The sequence below is a fragment of the Rhinolophus ferrumequinum genome, chromosome X (genome assembly GCF_004115265.2).
Source record: "Rhinolophus ferrumequinum isolate MPI-CBG mRhiFer1 chromosome X, mRhiFer1_v1.p, whole genome shotgun sequence".
Classification (NCBI taxonomy): domain Eukaryota; kingdom Metazoa; phylum Chordata; class Mammalia; order Chiroptera; family Rhinolophidae; genus Rhinolophus; species Rhinolophus ferrumequinum.
This window is the reverse complement of record NC_046284.1, coordinates 49,345,887-49,360,974: the sequence shown is the minus strand read 5'-3', so window position 1 is coordinate 49,360,974 and position 15,088 is coordinate 49,345,887. Positions and strand designations below refer to the sequence as shown.

Here is a 15,088-nt window from a genome sequence, read left to right as displayed (position 1 = left end):
TGCTTTGAGAATTAAGCAAGGTAATGCAATAAGAGCTTTGCACAGTGTCTAATAAATACTTGAAAATGGTAGATTCTGCATTTATTTGTTGGGGTATTTTAATTCATACTGTTCTTCATTACCATTATCATCACTACCATCATCATCATCATCATCATCATCATCATCATCATCATCATCATCATTCTTGGTCAACCCTGGCTATAGAGGCTGATCAGGATTGATCATATAACCAAGCAGATGTCTTCAGGACATAGTTTCTTAATAATGGCACCCTTGACATTTTGAGCTGTATAATTCCTGGTTGGGGTTGGAAGAAGCTGCCCTATGTATTGCAGGATGTTTAGCAGCATCCTCGGCTTCTACCTACTCGATAGCAGTAGCACCCCAACCTTCCCACGCAACCTGTGCAACCAAAAATGTAGATATTGCCCCCCCGTTGAGAACAACTATTCTAAGTATTCTTTGGTTTAATAATTTCTATAAAGACTATCTGCCATTCTATCATTCACATACCTTTCACTCTTCATTACCTTAACTATGGTTTTATCAGGCAACTGTGGTCTCTACTTTCAACTCTCCTTTTGATTTCTCAAGGAACCCTGGTTTTGGCCTTCATTTTGGAACCTAAATCTGATTCTTTACTTGACTAATTCCAAACCCTGTGACTCTGTGACAGCCATTTCTGACCCTTAATATACCTCTGGACCAACAACTTATTGTTCCCTGCTTTGGGCTTCCAGCCCTTATCTGCCAATCCCTAGTGCTAGCCCAGTGGCCTCTTACCAGAGCATTTCCTTTAATTTTTTGTATAAAAGGTAGTTGAAATGAAGACTCTGGAGCCAGACATCCTGAGTTAGAATCCCAGCTCTGCCAATTACTCACTTAGTGACCTTAACCTTAACTTCTCCTTTCTTCTCCATTTGTACAATATGGATATTAATAGTCAATACTTCCTGGGTTGTGGTGGGATTAGGCGAGTTAAAACATACTTAGAACACTGCCTGGCACAATGGCAAACACCATGAAAGTGTAAACTATTATTATTATCACTCTTATAGAGACTCTCATGTAAGAACTATTAGCACAATGTAAGAGTTAACCTCCAGGCCCCATCTCAGTGCTCCAAAAAGGCTACCAATTTTTTTCATGCTGTGGTACACATTGGATATGATAAATATTTGTCCAGCAAACTGGTGTAAAGGGAGGATACTCTGACCACCAAAGGTTGGTAAGATCAATATGCTCGGATGTCAGCCATGTGTAACCCACTTGTGACTTGCAGTGGCCCACAGCACTCTGCTTTGAAAGCTTTGCAGTAAGCTCATCAAAATTAAAAGATAAAGATTCCAAATGGTGACCCAGTTAGAAATTTTGATATCCAGTTTTGACACTTCAACCACAGCACCTTCTGTCTACAGGCCTGCAAGGTCTATAGTGGTTTTATTATTTGAACAAGTTAAAATAAAGTAAAACAAAGGCAATTTCTGTTGAATATCATGCCGTTTTAAACATGCATACATTTTTCTCCAAAACCTTAGAATCTAGAATATCCTACAAGTGTGGAGGTATGAAAATTTAACTCAGTAATTTTAGAGAATAGGAACTCTTCAATCAATTTTCACATAATGACCCCCTCTTTTTATTTTGTGATTTCATTTGAAAAGCGTTGGTGCAAAAATAGCTCAGGATATTAAAAGGGCTATTTTTTTCTGATTTTCTGTTTGAGTCCTTTGGCTTTGATTTTATGGCATGATAGGACTGTTTTGTATTTGTGATCTCTCCAAGCACTGATTTTAAGCCCCTGCATATGTTTCCTCTGCATGATTCATCCCATTCAAGCAATTGATTCCTTGGTCTCTTTAGCACAATATGAATAATATACAATCTTCCTCCCATAGGCATTCTAAATTGTGGTTTGAATTCGTTCAGCCTGAAAAAAATAATGTTTTTGAGTCAAATTCCTGAAAAATCTCCTAGTCAAACGGATGTTACAAATGATCCTTCTGAGGTCAACCCTTTTATTTTTGTTTTTAGATTTTAAATATCTATTTATTTATTTACTTTTTTATTTATATTAGTTTCAGGCGTACGAAACAACATAATGATTAGACATTTATTTACCTCAGAAAGTGATAATCCCAATAAGTCTATTGCCAATCTGACAAAGTACATAGTTATTACAGTATTATTGACTATATTTCCCACACTGTATTTATATCCTCATGACTGTTTTGTAACTACCAGTTTGTACTCCTTAATCCCTTCAAAGTTCTCACCCAGCTCCCAAAAACCCTTCCATCTAGTAACCATCAGTTTATTATGTGTATTTACAGGTCTGTTTCTGTTTCATTTGTTCCTTTATTTCGTTCTTTAGAACTCCACATATAAGCGAGATCATATGACATTTGTCTTTCTCAGTCTGACTTATTTCACTTAGCATAATACCCACTAGGTCCATCAGTGTTGTCGCAAATGGTAAGAATTCATTCGTTTTTATGGCAGAGTAATATTCCATTTTGTATATATGGACTGCTTCTTTTTTATCCAATCGTCTATTGATAGGAATTTCAGTTGTTTCTATATCTTGGCTATTGTGACTAACGCTGCAATAACATAGGGGTGCATATAACTTTTCAAGTTAGTAGTTTGGATTTCTTTTTTTTTTTTTTTGATGGTAAATTTTATATCATGTATATTTGACCACAATTTTAAAAAGTTTATAGGTGGCTCGCGTGTGTGACTCACATTATATATTTTTGGAGGCAGAGCTTCTCTAGAGCTTAAGAAAAGGCCAAGGAAACATGCTCACCTATCTGCAGTACTGGTGGTGTTCAAGAGCTCAGCCTCTGGAGTCAGAAGATGGTAGGATTTTTTTTTTCCCTTCCATCACCATATATTTGATCCCCTTTACCCTCATCTCCCACCCCCCACTGCCCTTACCCTCTGGTAACCACTAAACTATTGTCTGTGTCTATGAGTTCTTGTTTCTTATTTGTTTGTCTTGTTCTTTTGTTGTTTTTGGTTTATATACCACATATCTTTGGATAAATACCCAGGAGTGGAATTACTGGATCATAAGGTAGTTCTATTTTTAAATTTTTGAAGAACCTCCATATTGTTTTCATAGTGGCTGCACCAATTTGCAATCCCACCAACAGTGCACAAGGGTTCCCTTTTCTTCACATCCTCACCAATACTTGTTTGTTGATTTATTGATGATGGCCATCCTGACAAATGTGAAGTGATATCTCGTTGTTTTTATTTGCATGTCTCTGATGATTAGTGACATTGAACATCTTTTCATATGTATATTGGCCATCTGTATGAATTTTTTTTTTTGGTGTTGAGTTGTATGAATTCTTTATAAATTTTGGATATTAATCCCTTATCATATGTATCATTGGCAAATATCTTCTCCCACACAATAAGCTGTGTTTTTGTTTTGCTGATAGTTTTCTTTGCTGTGCAAAAACTTTTTAGTTTGATGTAGTCCCATACTCATATGTTTATTTTTTTCTTTTGTTGCACTTGCTGGAGGAGACATATCCAAAAAGATATTGCTAAGACCTGTGTCAAAGAGTTTACTGCCTAAGTTTTCTTCCAGGAGTTTTATGGTTTTGGGTCTTACATTTGAGTCTTAAATCCATTTTCAGTTTATTATTTCATATGGAGTAAGAAGGTTGTCCAGTTTTCTTTTTTTGCATGTATCTGTCTAGTTTTCCCAGTACCATTCATTCAATAGACTGTCTTTACCACAATGTATATTCTTGCTTCCTTTGTGATAGATTAAATTACCATATAGGCATGGTTTTATTTCTGTATACTTTATTCTGTTCCATTGATCTATGTTCTGTTTTTGATGCCTATGGCCTTGTAGTATAGTTTGATATCAGGTAGCACGATACTCCAGCTTTGTTCTCTTTCTAAAGGTTGCTGTGGCTATTTGGGGTCTTTTATGATTCCATATAAATTTTAGGATTAGTTCTAGTTCTGTGAAAAATGCTGTTGGCATTTTGATAGGGATTGCATTGAATTTATAGAGTGTGTCGGACAGTATGGACACTTTAGATATATTAATTCATCCTATCCATCAGCATGGTATATGTTTCCTCTTATTTGTATCTTCTTTAATTTCTTTATTCAATGTCTTATAATTTTCTGGGTACAGGTCTTTTATTTCACGGGTTCAATTTATTCCTAGGTATTTTATTTTTAATTTGATTAGTTTCAGGTGTACAGAGCAACATACTATTAGGTTGGTGCAAAAGTAATTGCGATTTAAAAGGTTAAAAATAATTGCAAAAAACGAAATTACTTTTGCACTAACCTAATAGCTAGACATTTACATCCCTCACAAAGGGTTAACTCCCCTACCACAAACTACTACCCCTCTGACATCTTATATAGCTGTTACAATACCATCGACTATCTTGCTTATGCTATTCTCTACCTCCCATGTTCTGCTAAGTGAAATAAGTCAGACTGAGAAAGACAGGTACCATATGCTCTCATTTATATTTGGAATCTAAAGAACAGAATAAATGAGCAAACAAAACAGAAATAGACACAGAGATATAGAAAAAAAACCTGTTGGTTACTGGATGGGGGGAGAAGGAATTAGAAAGAGCAAATCAGTAGTCACAATATAATCACGGGGATATGAAATACAGTATGGGGAATATAATCAACAATGTTGTAATGATTATTTAAGATGCCAGATGGACACTGGACTTATCAAAGGTATTTTATTTTTTGACGCAATTATAAATGGCATTGTTTTCTAATTTATCTTTCTGATAGTTCATTATTGACTGCATAAAAATGCAGTCAAATTCTGAATATTAATTTTGTATCCTGCCTCTTTTTGAATACATTTACCACTTCTAATACCTTTTTGGTGGACTCTTTAGGGATCTCTGTATTCGAATATATATATATATATATATATATATATATATATATATGTGTGTGTGTGTGTGTGTGTGTGTGTGTGTGTGTGTGTGTGTGTGTGTGTATATTCATGTCATCTGCAAGTAATGAGAGTTTTACTTCTCCCTTTCCAATCTGGATGCCTTTTATTTCTTTTTCTTGTCTCTTTGCTGTGGCTAGGACTTCTAGCATGATATTGAATAAAAGTGGTGAAAGAGGATATTGTTGTCTTACCTATATATGTTCCTTATCTTAAGGATATTGTTTTTAGCTTTTCCCCATTGAATATGATGTTGGGTGTAGGTTTTTCATATATGGCCTTTATCATGTTGAGATATGTTCCCTTTATTCCCACTTTGCTGAGAGTTTTATCATAAATGGGTGCTGGATTTTGTCAAATGCTTTTTCTGCATTTATTGATATGACCACATAATTTTTATTTTTCATTTTGTTTATGTGGTGTATCACATTAATTGACTTTTGGATATTGAACCAACCTTGCATACCAGGAATAAGTCCTATTTGATCATGATGTATGATCTTTTTAATGAATTGCTTAATTCAGTTTGCTAATATTTTGTTGAGGATTTTTGTATCTATGTTCATTAGGGATATTGGCTTATAGTTTTCTTTTTCTGTAATGTCTTTGTCTGACTTTTGACCAGGATAATGGTGGCCTCGTAGAATGACCTTCAGAGCATTCCTTCCTCTTGAAGTTAATGGAATAGTTTGAGAGGAATAGGTATTAAACACACAAACTCTTTTTTGAATATTTGGTAAAATTCACTTGTGAAGCTATCTTGTCCATGGCATTTGTTTCTTGGGAGCTGGGTGATTACTGATTCGATTTTAATAGTCGTAATTGGTTGGTTCAGATTTTCTCTTTCTTCTTGATTCAGCCTTGGAAGATTGTATGCTTTGAGGAATTTATCAATTTCTTCAAGTGTGTCCAATTTGTTGTCATGTAATTGCTCATAGTATTTTCTGAAATTTTTTTGTATCTCTGTGATGTGCATTGTTCTCCTTTTCTTTTTCTGTTTTTGTATGTTTGGGTCATCTCTCTTTCTTTCTTGATGAGTCTGGTTAAAGGCTCATTGATTTTGTTTATCTTCTCAAAGAACCAGCTGTTAGTTTCACTAATGTTTTACATTGTTTTTTTTAGTCTCTATTTAATTTATTTCTGCTGTAATCTTTTTTTGTTTCCTTACTTTTACTGTCTTTGACACTGTTTACTGTGTTTGTTTTTTTCCAGTTCCCTTACTTGTAAAGATTGACTGTTGATTTGATGTTTTTCTTGATTCTTGAGTTAGGGTTGCATCGCTATGAATTTTCCTCTGAGGACTGTTTTTGCTATGTCCTTTAGATTTTGGGTCATTGCATTTTGGTTTGTCTGAAGGTATCTTTTGATTTATTCCACTATCTTATTCTCAACCCATTCATTATTTAGTGAAATATTATTTAGCCTTTAAGTATTTGTGTGTTTTTCAAGACAACGAATGAAGAAACAAAAACTCAGTTTTAATTTCTTGTAAACTGATTTCTAATTTTATACCATTGATTGTGGTCAGAGAAGATGTTTGATGTGATTTCAGTTTTCTTAAATTTATAGAGTCTTGTTGAGTGGCCTAACATGTGGTATCTCTTGGAAAATGTTTCATGGGCACTTGAAACAAATGTATATTCTGCTGCTTTCAGTAAAATGCTCTAAAAATATCAATTCAATTCATCTGGTCTAGTATATCGTTTAAGGTCTCTCTTTCCCTATTTATTTTCTGTCTGGAAGATCTGTCTATTGGTGTCAATTGGGTGTTCAAGTCCCTTACTATGATTGTGTTACTGTCGATCTCTCCCTTTATGTCAGTGAACATATGTTTTATATATTTAGCTGCTCCTATGTTGGATGCATAGATGTTTACTAGGGTTATATTCTCTTGTTGGATTGATCCTTTTATCATTATGTAATGTTCTTTTTTGTCTCTTATTTTAGTATTCATTTTAAAGTCTATTTTGTCTGTTATACTATATATTGCTACCCAAGCTTTTTCTCTCGTTTCCATTTACATGAAACATATTTTTCCATCCCTTTATTTTCATTCTATGTATGTCTTCCAATTTGATGTGGGACTCTTGTAGACAACATATGTATGGGTCTTGTCTTCTTATCCATTCAGCTACTCTATGTGTTTTGATGGGAGCATTTAATCCATTTACATTTAAAGTGATTACTGATAGGTAATCACTTTAGGTTATTGCCATTTTATTATTCATATTTGATCTTTTTTGTTTGTTTGTTTATCCTTTTCTTCTTATTACAGAAGTCTTTTTAACATTTCTTGTAATACTGGCTTGGTGATAATGAATTTCTTTAGCTTTTTCCTGTCTGGGAAGCTCTTTTTCTCTCCATTTTAAAATGACTGTCTTGGTTGTAGTTCCTTCCTTTTCATGACTTTGATTATTTCCTGCCACTCTCTACCTTGCCTGCAAAGTTTCTGTTGGGAAATCAGCTGATAGTCTTATGGGAGCTCCCTTGTATGTAACCAGTTGCCTTTCTCTTGCTGCTGTTAGGTTTCTTTGTTGTCTTTAACCTTTGCCATTTTAATAATAATATGACTCGGTGTGGGCCTGTTTAGATTCATCTTGTTTGGGACTTTCTGTACTTGCTGGTCTTGTATGTCTATTTTCTTTGCCAGGTGAGGGAAGTTTTCAGTCATTATTTCTTCAAATAGTTTCCCAATCCCTTGCTGCCTCTCTTCTCCTTGTAGTACTCCTATGATGCAAATGCTGTTCCTCTTGATGTTATCCCAGCGGTCCCTTAAATTATCTTTTTTTTTTTTTTTATTAATTGTTATTTTTCTTTGCTTTTCTGGTTGGGTGTTTTCTGCTACGTCCTCTGCTAAATCACTGATTGGATCCTCTGCTTTATTTAATCTATTGTTGATTCCCTGTGATGCATTCTTCATTTCAGTTATTCTAGTCTTTGTTTCTGACTGGTTCTTTTTATGGTTTCTATGTCTTTCTTTATGCTTGCCATCACTTTGTTGAAGTTCTCACTAAGTTCCTTAATCATTATAAACAGTGTTTTAAACTCTGTCTCTGGTAGGTTGGTTGCCTCCATTTTACTTTGTTTTAGTTCTGGAAGTTTCTCCTGTTCTTATATATGGGACATGTTTCTTTATTTCTTCTTTCTGGTTGCCTCTCTGTGTTTTCTTCTATGTATTATGTAGATCTTCTATGCCTCTCAGTCTTTGCCTTATGTAGTAGGTGTCCTGTGTGGTCCAGTGGCACAGTCCCCCTGATCACTTGTACATGTGTTCCAGGAGTGTCCCTTGTGTGTGTTGTGTATATTCTCCTATTGTAGTTGAAACTTGATTGCTTTTGGTGCATCAGTGGGTGGGATTAACTCTCAGGCTGCCTGGCTGTGAGGGTTGGCTATGCCCACAGCATAGTTGCTATGTGGGAGCTGTCTTGTCAGAACGGGTTTCACCCCAGCAGGCTCTTGTGCCTGTTGAGACCACGCTTTGGGAACACTGCTTGTGCAGTTAATCAGGTGGTCTTCTGGTCTGGCCTGAGGCTGGCCTCTGGGTGTGTTGTTTCTGGGGCCCCTTGGGAGGGGCTCCCGTGCAGGCTAATGTCAGTCTTGCCTGTGACCAGACATGGCTACCTAGTAGGGGCTACAAAGCTATTTGCTGTTGGTCACTGCCTGTGCTGGACCTGGGATTGTGTGGGGGTGGCCTTGCTGTGAACCGAGGCCAGCTGCCGCAAGTATTGGGCCTCGGTCTGCTTAGAAAAAGGTCCAGCAACCCATAGACATGTTGCCATCTCCTGGCTGCCTTTTAGGCTTTGCCACTGAAAAAGACTTCTTAGGTGTGCAGGCCTGCCTGGTTGACTGGATGGTGACAGTGCTCCCCACCATGCCATCCAAGTTGGGTGAAGCAGGGTCCCAGGGAGTCACAGTGTACGGCCAGTAGTTTTCACAAAGTAAATTCAGATTCAGTTCTTGTGCCTGTGCTGAGCCTGTGACCACTCTGCAAAACTACCTGAGAACACTGCAGCCAGCTGTCACTCGCCTTGGGCCCGCAGATCCCCAAGAACTGCCCAAGAAAGGCTGTAGTGCTAGCTGGGGCTAACCGCTCAGCCCCAAACATTTTCCGTGCTGCTGTGGACTGTAAAAGCATCCAGCAGCTTGTGGGGTGGGGCTCGTCACCCAGGAACTGAGAGTGCCCTATCAATGCTGTACAAGCTAGGCTGGGCAGGATCCCAGGGAATCACAGTGAAGCCAACCCTTTTGAAAAACATCTGACTTACACAGTACACTGCCAACATCTGTAGCACTGGACATATATATTCCAATTTTCCATTACTGTTGTCAATGACCTATTTTGTTATTTGCCATTGATATTTCATGCCTCAGATTTGGCGTTAGCCATGTGATTGGACTACTTCCTTTTTTTCCTCCAAGACCTCCCATATTAACTGCCTAAAACTTAGTTTTGATGGTATCATTTCACACCTCCAAGTCCTCTAATGGCTCCCTACTTCATCATGAATAAACTCCTAAGAATCAGTGAACTCCTAGAATGTCAGTATTGGAAGGAATCTTGGAGTATAATTCAGTGGGTGCCAAGCCCTGGTCTTTGGACCAATGCCAGAAATTTGGACGAATCTTCAGTGAAAGGAGAAAAGTAAAGACAAATGAGCATTCCGCAAAACTAAATTTATCCATTAAAAATTCTTTGAAATTATCTTGCACTTTTGTCTTGGACTATTCTTTATTTTATGATGTGATGGTACTAATAGATGACAGTTTTTAATTTATTTGTTGTTTTTAATGTCCATACTTGGCAAAATGATGTTGGCAATCTGTTGTTGCTTCATGCCCATCCTTTTTAAAACTTTTATTGATCCATTAAATCCAAAAGTCTGGGAGCCATTCATCTCATAAATGAGAAAATTGAGTAAAGAAGAATTAAATGACTTGCCTAAGACCATACTGATAGTGGCAATCCTGAACTGCAAACACTGATATTAGCCTCAACTCTACCATGATAGTCAAAGCTTGCTGAATTTAAATCCCAGTATGCCTTCACATCTTGTCAGTGTACCCCGATAGAAACCCTGTGTTCTAAACAGCTATGATAATTTACCATTTCTTGAGTGTGACTTGCCTTCTTTCACTACCCTAACTATTCTCTTAAAATCCCACCCAGTTCAAGTGCTGCCTCTTTTACAATAATTCAGTGTCAGAAGGGATCCTTCTCTTTTCTATGCTCCCATAGATTTATACCATTTGTCAGCATATCATATCTTGCCCAGGCTATCATTCATGGCCTAGAAAACTTCCAGTGCTCTCCATCTCAGTAAATGACATCACCATTTACCCAATTGCTTAATCTGGAAACCTTGAAGCCATCCCTTTCCACTGCCTACACCAATATCTAATTAATCTTGAAGCCCTGTCACCTTTACCTCCAAAGTTCATCTTGTATATGTCTACTTTAATCCTTAAAATTGACTACTGCACAGATCACTCTGTGTCTCCTTGTTCCACCCTGCCATCCATTCATAACTTAGCTATAGTTTTAGGTCTGGTACCTCTCTTTGTAAATTCCTTGAGTGGTTTTATATAGCCTTCATGTTAAAGCCTAGATTGCCTAACATATTATTGAAGTTATAAAGTATGGTAAAAACCTATGGTGAATGTTTAAGTAAAAAAATCATTACAGTTAAAGGCACATTGTCATTAATCCCCCGCAAAATATTCCCCCTTGCTTTGAACACACTTGTCCCATCATTCTTGCCACTTTCTGAAGCAGTTCTGGACGTCCTCTTTCATGAGTGTCTTTAGTTGTGCTGTCCTGGCTTCCTTGATGTCCTGAATCAATTCAAAATGTTTACCTTTCGTGGTCATTTTGACTTTGGGGAAGAGCCAGAAGTTGCACGGTGCCAGATCCAGTGAATAAGGTGGATGAGGATATACCATGATGTTTTCATTAGATAGAAATTGCCTTGTACCAGAAGGGATGTGTGACATGGAGATGGAGCATTGTCATGATGGGGGATGAAACCATTTGCCCATTTCATGTTAATGTGTTGTTCGTGATCCATGATTCAAGGCACACTTTAAAACACACCTTCTCTCAACTGTAGGTCACACTCAATTGACTGCACCAAACAAATTGAAACTTATCACACACTGTTACTAAGGTTCCATGTGCTGCTTCCCTTATTGAAGGTCCCTACCTTTACATTGGATGGCACTCGGCAGCAGCATCCACTGTATTATTTGATTATGTCTCATATGTAGCATCCTTGCCTATTTCTCCAGCTTCATCTCTTGCTACTCTTTTGTTTGCATACATTCCTTTAGCCTTACTAAGCTTGCAATTCTTTGAATGCATTTTTTCCTCACTATTACATCCTCTTGCTTGCTGACTCTTATTGCCTCTCACTTATTTGGACCTTCACATATGCTATTTACATTGCCTGAAAAACTTCCTCCAGGAAACCTTCCCTGAGTCCCTACGTTTTGATCAGATGTCCCATGGCACAGTACCCTTCCCTTACCATAATTCTTACCACATTGTATTATAATTACTTGTTTAATTGATTTCCTTACTAGCTAGTCTGTATGAACCATGATGTCAGGTATCATATCTATTATGCTCAGCATTGTATTTTAGCTCCTAACTCTGTCAAATAGTAGGCACTCAATTAATGCTACATGAATGAAAGTCTCATACTACTTTTCCTCTTACACTGTTGAGACTTACATGCCTGTTTTATTTCCTTGATTTGATAATAATTTCTTCAATTCAAAGGAGACTTTTATGATGTAATACTCTTTTATGGTACCATACGTGTTAGACTTGCCTTCTTTCTGCTGGTAAATATTTGGTAAATACATGATTAAGCTATTTTTTCTTAAGGAGGCAGGGAATGGGACACAGCAAAGGGTTAGAATTACAGTACATATGTTTAATAAACCTAGGATGCAGCACAGCCCTATACAATCCATAGATTTTAGGCCGATACAGGCAACGATTGTTTATAAACCTTACCAGATGTCATCAAAACATACTGTTAATGGTGTTGCTGAGTGCCATCCAATGGTAAGGCAGGGATCTTCAATACAGGAAATGATGTGGCAAACCTTAGTAACAGTGTGTAACAAGTTTCAGCTTGTTTGGTGCAGTCAGTTGGGTGTGAGCTACAGTTGAGAGAAGGTGTGTTTTAAAGTGTGCCTTAAGTAATGGATCATGAACAATACATTTACATGAAATTTTGCTTCAAACTGCAAAAAAAGTGCTAAAGAAATACATGAAATGTTAAAATTAGTTTATGGTAATGTTGCAGTGACCATGAAGATGGTTTACAAGTTGTTTGAGCAATTTCATAATGGTTGTGAATCAATTGAAGACAAGTTGAGATCGGGATGCCCTTCAACATTAAAAACCCAAGAGAATGTTGAAAGAGTAAGCAAAATGATTTGATCGAACAGGCAATTGACTATTAGGGAAATTTCTGAGGATCTAAGCATCTCTTATGGTTCCATCATTTTAATAACAAATTTGAACATGAAGAGAGTGAGTACAAAATTTCTTCTTCACGTTTTGACTGAACACGTAGAACAAAAGCAACAGTGTTTGTCAATTTTGTTGGAGTTGCGTGATCATGCTGCTTAAGATTCCAGATTTTTAAGACATGTCATCATGGGAGATGAAACTTGGGTCTATGGTTATGATCCTGAGACCAAGTTTCAGCGTTCTCAGTGGAAATCACCCAGTCCTCCTCCTGCGAAGCAAAGCATGTCAATCAAGATATAACATCAAGGTGATGTTACCAGTAATTGTATTTTTTTTTTCCCTTGATGGAATTGGGTGAGCTGAGTTTGTACCCAGGAACACTCTGGTGAACTCTGAATATTATAAGGGCTTATTAGAGCCTCTAAGAAATGATGTGCATAGAAAACAGCCTGAGAAATGGGCAAATGGTTTCATCCTCCATCATGGCAATGCTCCGTGTCACACATCACTTCTGGTATAACAATTTCTGTCAAATAAAAACATTATGGTGTGTCCTCATCCACCTTATTCATCAGATCTGGCACTGTGCAACTTCTGGCTCTTTCCCAAAGTCAAAATGACCATGAAAGGTAAATGTTTTGAACCGATTCAGGACATCAAGGCAGCCACAACAGTGCAACTAAAGACACTCACGAGAGAGAACTTCCAGAGCTGCTTCAGAAAGTGGGAAGTATGATGGGATAAGTGCAAGGGGGAGTATTTTGTGGGGGGTTAATGGCAATGTGCCTTTTACTGTAATATTTTTTAAATTTAAATATTCACAGTATTTGTTGATCACACCTTGTACATTTCACATGCTGTCCCCCTCCCCAACAAAATATCCCTACCTTACCTGGTTTAAATTTGGAAGTATCTTAAAGCTGCATCAAGGTAAAATATGATGGTTCAAAGAGGCATTCTGCTGTATTTTAGACAATAAAAAGTATAAATATCTTGAAACGACCTAGGATGCCTAGGTCTTAGTGTGTGTGTGTGTGGTGTGTGTGTGTGTGTGTGTGTGTGTGTGTGTGTGTGTGTGTTTTGGGGACCAAACTCAGGTGGACTTTACAGGAAGCTATGGTTTGAGTGAGAGCTTCATATTGAAAGCAAATATTTTACTTTATCTAAAAGTCAGTCCAGCTTTTTTTTGTGTGTGTGAGGAATTGTATCTATTGGAAGTATATATTTTTAATTTTCTGTCTATTGATTCTGTTTTAAACATCCAAGACATAGGGAGATGTCATTAGTGACCGGTACTTCATATTGCACAAAATGGGCTCTAATCTCAGCTTCTTTGTATGCATCATAATACTTGAATTGTCCAACAAAATACCCTATAAGGCAGGAAGACTCTTTTCATTTCGTTCATTTCAATAGACACAATCTAAATGGATAATTTTCTTTGTGAATGGTGACCTAAACATTAGCACTGGGGATATGTTTATACAACTTGTGCCTCAAGCTTGGCTCACTCCTTTTGCCTTCAAGGGTTCTCCCTGCTCAGACAGTTTGGATTTATTGAGTCGAGAGAAAATTGAAACACAATGATGAGAATACTGTTTTGCTTTTTAAAAATAATTTTCTAGTTTTCTATTACAGGTGACACACAATATTATATTAATTTCAGGTGCATGACATAGTGATTAGACATGTATATAACTAACAAAGTGATCACCCCTATAAATCTGTTCCCCATCTGACGGCATACATAGTTATTACAATATTATTGCTTATATTCCTTATACTATACTTTATATCCCCATGACTATTTTGTAACAACCAATTTGTAATTCTTAATCCCTTCCACTTTTTCACCCATTTCCCCAAACCCCCTCCCATCCGGCAACCATCAAAATATTCTCTGTATCTGTAAGTTTCTTTCTGTTTTCTTTGTTCGTTCATCCTATTCTTTAAATTCCACATGTAAGTGAAATCATATGGCATTTGTATTTCTGTCTGACTTACTCCTCAGCATAATACCCTGTAGGTCCATCCATGTTGTTGCAGAATGCAGGATTTCATTCTTTTTTATGGATGAATAATATTTCCTTCTATATATGCACCACCTCTTCTTTATCCATTCATCCATTTATGGACACCCAGGTTGCCTCCATATCTTGGCTATTATAAATAATTCTGCAATGAACACAGGGATGCACGTATCCCATCAAAGTAGCATTTTGGGTTTCTTCAGATAAATACCCAGTAGTGGGATTACTGGGTCCTTTTTCTTTCTTGATATAGCCTTTGTTTTGACGTGTATTTTGTCTGGTATAAGTATGGCTAACCCAGGTTTTTTTGTTTCTTTGTTCTCAATTTCATGAAGTATCTTTTTTTCATCTCTTTACTTTCAATCTATGTGTGTCTTTCAATCTGAAGTGAGTCTCTTGTAGGCAGCATATGTAAGGGTCTTGCTTTCTTACCCATTCAGTCCCCCTATCTTTTTTTTATAGTAAATGGAAAAATAAATCCATTTTAGTTTTGTACCTTAGCAAGTTATACTACTCAAACAAAAGTGTATAACCTAATTAAAATATTATATAAATTATACTAATGTTACATAAATTATGTGAATAACATAAATAATTAAAATA

At 36.8% G+C, this 15,088-nt stretch overlaps 1 protein-coding gene across 1 annotated transcript in view; it reads left to right on the top strand.

The window, feature by feature from the left end:
* Nucleotides 1–15,088, top strand: part of IL1RAPL2 (interleukin 1 receptor accessory protein like 2) — a 1,393,401-nt gene that overhangs the window by 842,408 nt on the left and 535,905 nt on the right. The window lies entirely within an intron of this gene.